The 13,086-nt window shown below is 35.6% G+C and overlaps 1 long non-coding RNA gene across 7 annotated transcripts in view; it reads left to right on the forward strand.

Moving 5' to 3' along the window:
- Positions 1-442: 442 nt before the first annotated feature.
- LOC137245248 (uncharacterized) overlaps positions 443-13,086 on the forward strand; it is a 563,221-nt gene continuing 550,577 nt past the window's right edge. For 4 of the 7 annotated variants that reach the window (XR_010951276.1, XR_010951280.1, XR_010951278.1 and 1 more), the window contains exon 1: positions 443-6,518. This is a non-coding gene — a long non-coding RNA (uncharacterized lncRNA). The remainder of the gene's footprint in view (positions 6,519-13,086) is intronic. The other 3 variants (XR_010951274.1, XR_010951275.1, XR_010951277.1) reach the window with 1 other exon arrangement.

The following is a 13,086-nucleotide window of genomic DNA, read 5'->3' on the forward strand; positions in this document are numbered from 1 at the left end:
ATCAGTTACTATAAGAACAGCTGCAATAATAAAAATTACAGGCAAAAAAACCAATAATAATAAGTTTAAAGCGCGTGATGCACGCTTACGCATTTAATCCAAGTCGCAAGCAAGGCAACCAAAAACGAGCTGCCGTCTGATGTTATGTCGTTTTAGTTGTATGTATGTTGCCGTATGCGGTAAGATCCGGTACAAGACAGAGATAGCAATAAAAAGCAAAAATAACCACTTAGTAGATTGCAGTGACAAAGGAATATTAAATTTGGCAAAAATGGCATTATAATTATTTTGTGTATAACATTTTTTAAAATATTTCAACCATATGAAATTTAAATTAACTAAAAAACTATAGTAAATAATCGAATTCTACTTGTTGCAAAAAGGAAAGTGCATAAAAGGTGTTTGACTAAAAAAAAAACAACAACTATATTTTTACAGTCACATGTGGCAACAGGTTAATTGGCGTTGAACTGGTCGGTCAATAAAGACCTTACATAGACTGAATGTGTCAGTAGTGTTACCAGAATTTTTTTGACAGTTAAACGGAAAAACCACATTAGATACCAAGGCTTGTGTTATAAAATAACTCCGTCCTTTTGGCCAATACTACAAGTTTTCTAAAACCTAGCCTAATTGCTGCCTCGAGATCTGGCAACTCTGCTGCCCCTAACAGCTGGAGCATTGACCTGCCGCATGCACAGAACTTTCTCTCCTCCATAGGGTTGTGGGGCTTAGAATATACCCACGGCAGGTATGCCTGTCGTAAGAGGCAACTAACAAACCTAAATTTCGTGGAGCGTCCTTATCGCTACAAAAACAACAGCAGAACATGCTCAGCCATTTCTTAATGCAGCTTGCACTTTCTACATCTGATTTTACCGACGAGGCCTTACTTATAAGCATGTAGAGATACGAGCAAGTCTGTGAGTTTAACGTCGTAGATTTCGCATGGTCTTAGAAATTTTGTTTTTCTGCGCTTCTGTCCACATTAAGCCCTCCTTTGCCAACTACTCGGCCTTTTCGTTACCGGAACCCAGTATGGCTGTATGGTCTGTCTTGAGCGAATCCTTCTCTGCAAAATTATTGCCTTGATCGCCGCCTGACTATCAATATATATATAAATTGACGCGACTGCAGCTTAAACGCGCTTCTTCGGAAGCTTCTGCTGCGGTGGCTACAATATCACCCTGAAAGACACTGCTCTGATCTGGCAGCCTGTAAGATCTACTTATTTTTGGATCGACACAGTAAACGGCAGCCCCGACCCCTTCCGTTAATTTGGAACAATCGGTATACATGTGTACAGATACCTTCCGAAGCTCAGACACAATACCATGTAATACGTTCGCCCTTTATTTAATGACGCTATATTGTTATGGTCATACTGTCGGCACTCAAGCTGCCCGGAGGCCTTAACATCGCTGCAGTTGCTAGCGCTATATTTTGGCAAATAGTTCTGCGCACAATGGCATGCAACTCTTCTGTCGAGGTAGTTTTAAGTGTTCGCGTTATGATAATCATTAATAATCTGCTATAGTTTTTTGGTATACATACTTTTTTGTTTGGCTGCTACAAAACAAGGACCCCATAGTAAAGTAGGAGCTTTACAATTGCCGTAAATACTTAATGAGAGAGTTTCGGCGATAATACAACAATAACAAAAAACATAATTTTTAGAGACATTTTTTGAAAATTCACAACAACTAACCGAAGGTTAAGGGAAGTTTTATCGATTTTGATGGTTCTTGGTCAGTACGTTGCGGAAAATATCACCATTAAGGTACTTGTCCGACCACCGCGGTAACGAAATGATATGACCACGTTGAAGCCTTCAAGTTATCGAACTCCAGCCTTCCGAGAGGAATTTAGGGTCGCTAGATCCCCTAGGGTGCTAAATTAATAGGTTTTAGGGAAGGTGAGGCTGGCAATTGGCTTGGAGTAGCTATAAATTGCCCAGGCAACTTCTTGAAAGTATGGCGATACGCAAACCCTTGCAACCCAGCAAACGTTCGTAAATACCAAAAGTAAATGTTACAGACCCACCAATAGGTATACCGGAAATGTTAAGAACATGAATTGAGTCGATTAAGCTATGACGAATTCTCAATATTTTAAAAAATAATAAGTGAAATTATGTAATCCGGTTCTTTTTGAAGTACTGTTAATTATTACGCATTACCTCGTTGCTCGTTAATCTACGACTAAACCACTGCGATGATTTTACTCTCACCAACAAAGCCACATTTTAAATTTTGGTGACCAATGATATACAGCATAGGTCTCCAAAATTTGAAAGTGATTATCCATTCGCATATGCAAAGAGAGCACAATAGTGCAGACCCCTGATCTAGAGTATTGTACAAAAGGCTGAGACAAGCAGAAATGCAACTTATTGGATCTCATTAGTGTGGTTTTAAGCTTGGTTAATCTAAAAACCACCACAATTCCGTGATAGGTCAAGTACTGGAACAGAACCATGCTAAAGTTATCGGCACTCGTCGTTTATTTTCTGATCTTTTATGGTAATAATTATTACTGTGACCCTTTGAATGCCTAGGAAAAGTGTTAAAATAACAGGTTTTCAGCAACATTAGAATAGAAGTAAAGTCTTGAAATTACAGGGTCATAAAAACAGAAAAGGGAGCGCGGTGAGCGTAAGTTTCTATCGAATGTTAGCTGTTGTATTTGCATAATATCGATAGTTGTTCGCTGTTGAAATGACAAATGAAATCAGTTCGTTTAACAGAAAATCAATTAAATTGATCTAGAACCTGTAACTTTTACTTGAGATCAACAGTTTCTCTCCTATTGAAATAACTAAACAAGTTGGTTCGCTTGACAAAGAACTCGGTTGAATTAACCATAATGCGATCGGTGTTAACGAATATCTGCTAATTCAAGAACAACAAACCCGATTAGTTGATTTTACTTGCGTCGTTTCTTTTTGTGTAGTAAAAATTTTGAAGTGAACGCGCACACCACGAAGTATGTACTTGATATCACCATACAGGGCCAAGGTGACGAATTATATTTCCCTGGGAGCTTATATATAAATCAAAAACTCAAAATCTTGTCAACTTGTGCTGCCTCGGACTAAGCCGGCAATTGAAAAGTGAAATGCTCTCTCAACAAACAAAAATTACATTCTTAAGCACACCTTTCCTGTTGTAGAGCTCAGTGTCTGGACGTTGTCAAGAAAATATGGAATGACCCTGTAATGCTCGAGTGAATAGTTTTAATCCTTTTCTGTAATGCCAGCGACAGCTGTATGAGCTACACATAGATATGGGTGCAGCAAGTACAAGCTTTATTTGGTTTTTCGTTGACAAAAAAAATTTCCCTTTTTTTGGCAAAACGAGTTTTGACATGTAAGAACTTTTTCATGTGCCGAAAAATATTCCACATAGTATTGGTTGAGAAACATTTAGAATAGGAAAAAGATATATTGCAAAATACATAGCGAACAGCGGGACATTGAAATGGCTGAGTAGATAGAGGCATATGTCTTAACACCACTGTGAATGCAGGTGTACTCGACATTAAAGCTCAGCACCCGAAAAGCTATCTTATAAAGAAGTGGAATTGAAAAACATGTCCTGATAAACGTCGCCGTGTGCAAATTTTGTAATTTTCCTAAAATATCAAAAACGATACGAGTTTAAATCCTCAACATGATAACTTTTTAGCTCGATACATTAATTTATATGTAGTGTTTTCTAATTGTTTATTCCTATCAAATATAATTCTCTTTCAGGTCTCTCACAAAGTTCATTTATTTGCGTGGTGTCGTTTTCAGTTGATTCGAATCCTAACCCAGTAAGTTTTTTGATATAGAATCAGAAAGTATTTGGAGAGAGCTTAGGCTGGTAAATATGCTAGAGCAGGTAGCCCACTGGTTGAGTTTTTGGCCTGGTTACTGCACACAAGCACGGACATGCTTGTACGGTCATGGATTACCATGTTGGAAGAGCACTTCTTTCTATGCAAATTGCATACGTTTCTGCTTCAAACCAATATCGAATATGTTCAAAATCTTGTTCAGATCACTTCAAGGCCTGTTTTTTGTCTCTATTTAATTTTATTTTTGGGGGAATATATAGGTCGAGGATATTCACAGCAAAACTGCCTGCCTTTTTAGTCGCCAAACATACAAACGGCCCAAGTGGCAAGGTTAAACTCTAGTAAAATTTAACTGTAGTTTGAGCTTGCACCAAAAAAACGGACATTAATACCTAATATTTAGAGCTTATCATAAAAAACTTTCGCAAGTATCGGCTTCTCGCGATATTTCCGACTTTGGAAATACTCGCACCTGGCAGAGCCATACAGGGCCACAGCACGGTGACATACATCCAAACATAAATAAAAATTCCGTGTACTTTGTTTTTGTAAACCGATGGACTAACGTCAAAATCGTACTGCGCCGGATGTTGAAGTGTCAAATCATTTTCAGAAAGTAACAATCAGCTGATTTCCGGCCGTCACCTTTTTCTAGTTTTGCGAGCTTCTCGACATTCAATTTAATCGCTACATTGGCAGTATTGTATGGAGCTCACAATTTTTTCACGAGCACGAGCGAGAATATTGAGGAGACAGCGTAAGCTCTACATATAATACTGCGATGAATACAGCGTTTAATTTCAATGTCGGGAAGCTCGCGATCTTTACGAGTATTTGGAGATATGAGCACCACGAGAGAAACCATCGAAATATCGAAATTCTCTGTTGTGTTTGAGAAGAAATCATAGCGGCGGAACGATACAAGGTGGCAGCATGGTGACATACCTACAAACATAAATAAAAATCCCATGTACTTTGTTTTTGTAAATTCGATGGACAAATGTCAAAATCGTACGGCGCCGAAAGTTGAAATATCAAATCAAATAAAAAAAGGTTTATAATCAGCTCTTCCATGCTGCCACCTTGTATCGTTCCGCCATGGAAGAAATTCGAAGCTATGATAAATTTTTTTCTGCCACAGAATTTAATATCAACAAAGAAAATTGAAATGCATTCAATATAATGAACAATGTTAGAAGAACAAGCATACTGGCTGATATAATTAAAACCAGCAGCAGAAATAGCTAGTTAAAGAAACAACATACATAGCTTCTTACTATTGGAGAACAGCAAATATAAAAAAAATTAAAAAAAAAAAAACAAATAACAATTATCAGCAAAAGCATAAAAAAGAGTCACACTGCAATTAAGTGGCTCAAATGAGTGCGTGTTTTCTAAATACATATATGTGTGTCAGTATGTACTAATTTGAGTACATACAGGTGAAATTAAGTGATAACAGTATTTGCCAACAACAACAAAATTAATAGCAGCAACGACAAGTGCAAGTACAACACAAGCAACAAAAATAAAAGTTGGTGAACAAAAAGAATGAGTAAATAAAATTTTATTAATTAAAAAAGTATATACATATATAAAACAAAAACAACAAAAAGGTGCGCAAATCAAACACATACATCATACGTTTGTTTGAAGAAATAAAATAGAAAAAACGATAACACGCACAAGCGCCCACACAAACATATAGACGGCGGTGCTCAACTAAAAGGAAGCTATAAAAGAAGCAAAAAAGAAATAAAAAATAAAAATAAAAATTATTGTTAAAAAAATAACAACCAAGCGGCAAGTGCTGAAACATATTAACGTGTGGGTAATTTTTTTTTGTTCATCAAAGTTTGCAAAATTTATAAAATTTGATAAAATAGCATATTAAGCAAAAAGAGGTGGCAGCAGCAGCACATTGCGATTTTTTTTTCAAAAATTCTAAAGAATAAATAAACATAGGAAAAATTTAAGTGCAAGCAAAAAGAAATAAAAATAAACAAAAGCATAAAAAATTGCTTTTAAAAAATTTTGGCACACCATATAAAAAAAATTTTTAAGTGTATGTAAACAAAAAAAGCACAGTGTTTCATATATGTATGGGAATAAATTTAAAAAATAATTTCTGTGAGTGTAATGAAAATTAAAATAAATTAATAATAACTAAAAATAACAAAAAAATTGTACCAAGCAAAAAAAAAATAAAAAATTTGTATTCATTACAAATATATTTTTTTTAATTTTACGTAAAAAAAATGTATTCTATTTTCAAAAACAAAGAAACGTTCTCCAAATGTATTTAATGTTTTACAACAAATTTATAAAATTTATCAAACTACGTTCCACTGTGCAGACGTCAGTCTAAAATCTACTTGTTTTTGTTTTCGTATTTCTTATAATCAATGTTGTGATTTCGGAGAAATGTGTGCTTGTGTGTGTGCCCTCTTGTGCGTGAGGCGTTAAAGCTTGATTGTTTTTGGTGCTTTAATAATTTGGTCGAAATTTGAATGCAAACAGAAAAGTTAAACAAATTTATAAATAAATATATTATAAAAAGTGTATTATATTTGAATTGAAACCAAAAGGCAATTACTTCAGCTTGTCTAAATAATAAAGCAAATACTTTTTCAACTGGTAAATTTTTCGTTTGCAGAAAACACAACCAAATTTAAAAGGTAATGTGCTAAATATTTGCTATTAATTAATAAAAATTGTATAGAAAGGTTTTTAAGAATTATGTATTTATTTAAAAATTATAAAAAAAAATACAGTTAAGCATGGGTATGTCTTTTTGGCTGTGACGATGGCCTCTTACTTACCTTTACCAAATGTCACAGTATTATAATCGAATACAGTAGCGAACACGAAAGTAGTAGCGGCAATTTTTTTTAATAAATTTCGACCGTTCAATTCATTTTTCTTGTATTCAATGTGCTAGACCAGCTTTTATTTTTTTATATTACATTTTTTTGTTTGTTCTTGATATTAAAAGAAAATTACGAAATTCCAAATTTTGTTGAATAACTTTAGGCTCGCTTAACAAAACCTGATCAGTGAAATGTGATTTTCTAGCAGTGTATTATTGGCAATGCTTCCAATGATTAGAAATCTCATTTATCAAGTTCTGTGGAACGAGCCTAAAATTTCTTCACACAATTAGGATTAAATTATGAAGTATATTCATATAAACCTAATTAGAGAAAAACCAATGTAACTGATCAAGTTCCGTTGAGCGAGCTAAAAATATTCCACACAATTAGAAGTAAAATATGGAATACATATATTCATATAAAACTAATTAGAGAACATCCAATGTCACTGATCAAGTTCCGAAGAATGAGCCTAAAGTTAAAGTAGTATATACATACATATGTATCTGATTGTGTTGAAAAGGAATAGCATCAAAAAGCAATACTTTATGCAGCAGTATGAAGTATGAATGTTGGATATGAATTTTCGAGTTCAAAACTCAGCTCCCGAAAAGCAAGCTGATGAAGAAGTGAAATTCAGAAATATAATCTAACAGCCTTCGCCGTGTGAAAATTTTGAAAATTTTCACTTTCTGCTTTATTTTTTCAGGTATGCAAAACATATCTACATTTTATAGTATTCGTAAAAAAATTTTACGGAAAATTTGAACTTTTTATTTAGAGTTTTCTGCCTATGATGTTTTTCAGCCCAATCAATTTTAGTCAAGCAAAGTACAAGTAAAAGGTCTCTCAAAGTTCGCTCTAATTTTTAAAAACTTTTTTCAGAAGGGTATTTAATATATTCTTCCACACGAAGAGCGCATAGTTTTTATATAGAAGAAAATACCACACACACCCTTGGATAAAAAAAAGATTTGAAAAATCAATACGAATTTTTGGAGAATTATAACTTGCACTTTGATCAATAAAAGTTGATTGGGCTACAAAATTGTAAAAACTACAAAAATTCAGAACATTCCCAAAAGAAAAGTGCGAAATTTCCGTAAACCTTTCTCTCTACAAAAGTGCAATAATTACAAAAATTCACAACAGTCTTAAAAAAAAGTTCGAAATTTCCTTAAACTACTCGAATTATCGGACTCTTTCGAAAACCTTTTTTGGATTGTTTTATATAGCTAAATTTATAAAATTCGATTATGGTGAAAAATTTTCAGATGTATTGGTTCCACTGAGGTTAGGTTAGGTAGAAAGACCGGTCAGTAAAGACCTCACCTAGACTGTATGTGTTCATAGTATTATCAGAATTTGTTTGACGACCAAACGGAGAAACACCAATTCAGGTATCAGGCCTTATGTTATAAAATAACGCCATTCGCTTGGCGACTGCTAGACGTTTTCTAGGACCTAGCTTGCTGCCGAGAGATCTAGCAGCTCTGCCGCCCCTAGTAGCTGGAGCCTTCACCTTGCGAGCGCAGGACACCAAAGCAGAAATTGCTCAACCGTTTTTTCTGCAGCTCGCACTTCCTATATCTGTTGTTACTAGCGTGACCTTACTAACAACCTTACTAACGCCAGAAGGCAGTGTTCAGTTAGTATACGCATCATGAGCGCCCTCAATCTTCTCTTATTAGGGATTCGAGCAACTTTGTGTGACTAACGTCGTATGATTTGCACTTGATGTTAGAAATTGTGCAGCCCTACTTACGTCTCCTTTTAATTTATCACAAACGGATTGGGACGTCTAACGTCGATTCTTACAGTGCTGCACTCTGCTTTGTCAACTCATCCGCCTTTTCGCCTGATTATCAATATATGTAGAACTTCTGCTACTTTCTTCAAGGCTAAAGTTTTCGCATCAAAGACACTACAGTGATCTGTCATCCTGAAGAATCTACTTATTTCTGAATCGAGACAGTAAATAGCTGATCCGACTCCTTCCCTTTATTTGGAACCACCGGTATATACGAATTTAGTATGTTCTACTATTTTCGCACTCTTTGGCTCCAAGATCTCTGTCGAAACTTAGGCATGCGACCATGTAGTCCATTCAATTAAATTGATTGAGAATCTGTAATGATTCGGCTTGGTAACAAATAACTTCTGTTTATAAAAAGCAGGCAAAAGTATGTAGAATAGTAAAAACCTTAATTTTGACATTTGTTGTGAAGTTTTTGCAATAACATGTGGCATGTGGCGCGTGGCGCCCAATTGACGCCTAAAAAGCTATAAAGTATATACATATATGTATATATACAGTAGAGTCGGAAAGTATTAGAACAAGATTGAAAACTTGTCACATATTCGCAGTAGTTTTGTACATTCAATGTAGTTCTATTATCCGAAGACATTTTTAATGAATTTTGCTGAAAGTTCTATCAAAATTTATAAGAAAACAGTATGTTACTTTAAGCGATATTCTTGAAAATGGCCACCTTTTGCTTTGATGAATGCAGCTAACAATTTCGGCATTCTTTCGCTGAGCTTTTGAAGTATATTATGTGGAATACTATACCACGCTTCGTTCAAACAATCCCAGAGGTCAGGAAGGCTTGTTGGCTTTAGATCTCTCACACATCGATCCAATTATTTCCACAATAGCTCGATGGAATTTAAATCGGGGGATTGTGGTGGCCACTCCATTGTATAAAGGTCACCTGCGACCTTTTTCGTTCTAAATAAGAAGTACAAAGTTTTGATGTATGTTTCGGATCGTTATCTTGTTGGTAAATGAATCCACGACTAATCAAATTAATGACAGATGGTATTACATGCCGTTGGAGTATACTGTGATACTGCTCTTTTTTTATAATTCCTTAAATTTTTTTTAGTTGACCAACGCCAGCGTAGCTGAGGCAGCACCAAACCACCACTGATCAATCTGCTTTGAATCTTTCATTTACGTTTCTGCGAACATATTGACGCCTATGGCTACCGAAAAGTTCGAATTTTGATTCGTCTGACCATAAAACTGATTTCCACAGATCAATCGTCCAGTCAGTATGTGCTTGAGCGAACTTCAGTATTTTCTGTTTATTTACTGGCCATAGAAATGGCTTTCTGACAGCAATGCGTCGAATCATCCCTTTTTTATTAAGCCGGCCTTTGACTGCCGTGAGCGATATTGGTGAATCCAAGTCTTTATTGATTTCAGCACGTATTTATGATGCAGATTTCCTTCGATTGGCCTTACTTATTGCTTATATTTTGTTGTCGATTCTTTGATTTGTCTTTCTTGGTCCAACAGATCATTTTCTGTTAGTATCTTGTCCAGTTTCCCGATATCTTCTAATGGTTGTATGAACTAAACACAAATATTTTCAAAATTTTGGCTATTTTTCGATAGTTTTCCCCTGTTTTTTTTTGCAAAACAATAATTTGGGCTCGTATTTCGATGGATATTTCCTTTCGCTTGACCATTTTCAATTTGGAAAAATACAATGCTGAGGCTATTTCAACATCAATATCTTTTTTTATCTTGTTGTAATACTTTCCGACTGTACTGTATATGCATATAATTATCTGTTTCTCTAATAAAATAATCTTTGCTACTCATTGCTTTTTTATGGATATTATCACTCAAGTTGTTCTTTGTTAGCGTTGGAGCTTTTCTTTTGTTTTACTTTAGCGAATACGATCATTATTTGCCAAAGTGTAGACATTTTTATTTCCGTTTTTTGGTTTCATTATTTTATAGCAAATCTGTTTTGCTCATATTTTTATTTTTTTATTTTTTTAGTCACCGCAGTTGTCACCGCATTTCATGCTCCAATTCTTATTCACACTTGTAAGTTATTAACTTCGTCATCTAATAATGATAAATCATAAAGATAAAAAAGGTTGCAGCTTTGCTATAAAAATGCAAACTGACGTTTGGACTGTTTGTGGTTTTTTGAACTTTTTTGTTTTTGCCTCTATTATTTTCTTTGTTTTAAGGTAATAAATAGCTGTGAGCAAAATAAAAATTGAAATTTATACATAAGTCCGACCACCAGAGATATGCCTCTCCTTCCAAAAAGAAGCAGACTTATCGTACGTTTCGCGACTCATTAAGGCCTCATGAGCTTAGTTTGATAACAGGATTTAAGATTCTTCCATCTCAAATCCGCTTAAACAAGGAAAATCCATTTCATAAAGAGCTTACGGAACGGAGGTGCCCCCTCTTGCAATTCGTCAGCTAACTCATTGCCCGGTATATACGAGTGTGCATCCACATATACCATACTAAGAGAAATTTGCTCTGTAATCTCGCTAAGGGATTTGCTGCACTTCTCTAATATCCTGGACCTACGACGACTGAACCAAGCGCTATTATTTCAGAATAAATACTTATTTTGTTGTAGTCGTGAACATCTTTTCCCAGGTGATCAACGGCCTCGTTAATTGCAGCGGCTCCGCCTGCAATGACAGGGTAGGCTTACGAACAGATTTGCAGCCGCAAATCAGAAAAAGCTGCGCATTGCTTAGCCATTAGGTCTATTGGGGAAAAAAATTAAAACATTAAAAATAGTGTGCAGTGCTTCCGCAAGTGTGGTACGCAGAGATCACTCCCTACGCAGACTACAGCACTTCTTTGTATCTTCTGGAATGCCCGTAGGTTTGATTTAGTATAGCAGCTCTTCCACAAAAGCAAAGCCACGTATAAAAGGATTGGCCTAACCACAGCAGTGTAGAGCCACAGGGTAATATCCGGTAATAGTCCCCACCTTCGCGCAACAGCTCTTCTACATCTGTATAGTGCCACCGTTGTTTCTTTACACGCTCCTAAGCGTTTTCCATTCAGGATAGCTTCGTATCCAGAATTACTCATTGATATTTAGCAGAGTCTCTCAGCATTAAGATAGTGCCCGCCATCACCGTCAGCTGCAATGCAGGTATTTTATAATTTTCTTGTGAACAGAACCAGTTCAGTTTTGGCGGAAGTGACGGCTAGACAATTAGACCTCTCCACCAGCCTTAGCTTTGTTTGCATTGAATCGCATAGTGTCTGTGAAAATTCCCGCTGACTTCCCGCGCGAGGTCATCGATGTGATAACATTGCAGAACCATCGTCCTCAAGAAGAACCAACAGCCCATTAGGTGTGCACCCATAGTAGTGGAGAACTCCGTGTGTGTTTAACCACCGTTGAACCTGCCAAGTCGGCATGAACCTTTCTTCGCAGCAACAGCGGCCGAAAGCTGTTTTGATTAGACTGTTATAAGGGTTAATACAGAATCAACATTTTGTGCGCAGTTGAGTCAACAGCTACATATATGGGGCTGATTTTAGCAGATCTTTTTCTTTTAGTGTCTGAAATGGGCTTTGAGGTTCAATTTCGTTTTATAGAAAAAGTTTGCTTTGAGTTTTTGTTTTTTTAGGTTAATTACCTGTTTATATTTCACTTTAATGAATGTTTGTTTGCATCTAAGTGAACATATATAATTAACGGCTGTTTAAAGACTGTTACTAATATTATGCTCAAAGTAAAATTTTCAGCAAAAATAGTTAAGGATTAGTGTGATATAAAATTGATGATTTTTGTAATCTTTGCTTGCGTTTAACTTGAACGTTATTTCTGGTCGTCAGTGGCAGTTATAGATTTGGTAGGTTAAATAACGTTGAACTGACCGGTCCGTGAGCAACTCACATAGGTTGAATGAGCCCATAGTGTTACCAAACATTTCTTTAACGACCAAAGTGAAAACCCCTACCAAAAAACGGGACCATTGCTATAAAAGGCTATACCTTTTCAATGTTTGTGTGAAGATTATAACTCTCACTCGAGAATAATTGATGTTTCAGACTCGCTCTTTGCCATAAAAAAGACGGTTCTATCTTCTCTTAATAATTAAAAAATTATATTTATACTTTTAATCTATTGTATTTTGTGAATCTATATTTCTCAGCTGATGAGTTTCTCTGTTGCTGAGCGGTTTTGGATCTCGGCGCTTAAGAAGCCACTGCCTCTCAAAAACTCGGTAACAAAAAAAGTATAAATAACACATAAATAAGAATTAGGATACAAAAAAAAATAAAAAATAAAAGTATGTGTGAATTAAAAAAAAAAAAACAAAAACAGGATTAGCCTGGTTTCATCGGGCCACTTGAGGGCAGTGCGCTGCCACAACGTCCGAAAAAAAAAAACTCAGTTCTCTTGCCAAATACTAGAAGCTTTCTAGGACGTGCACGGACATTTCCTTCTCCAACCCGCACTTAGACTGCTATCACTGACCAATCATGAGCCTATAGTCCTTCCTGTTTAATGATAATGGTAACTTTGTCAGTTTAAGGTTGTACGACCTATACATTATCTTTGAGGCTTTACTTCGGGCTAAA

This window comes from Eurosta solidaginis, chromosome 3 (assembly GCF_040869045.1).
Source record: "Eurosta solidaginis isolate ZX-2024a chromosome 3, ASM4086904v1, whole genome shotgun sequence".
In the NCBI taxonomy this organism is placed as follows: Eukaryota; Metazoa; Arthropoda; class Insecta; order Diptera; family Tephritidae; genus Eurosta; species Eurosta solidaginis.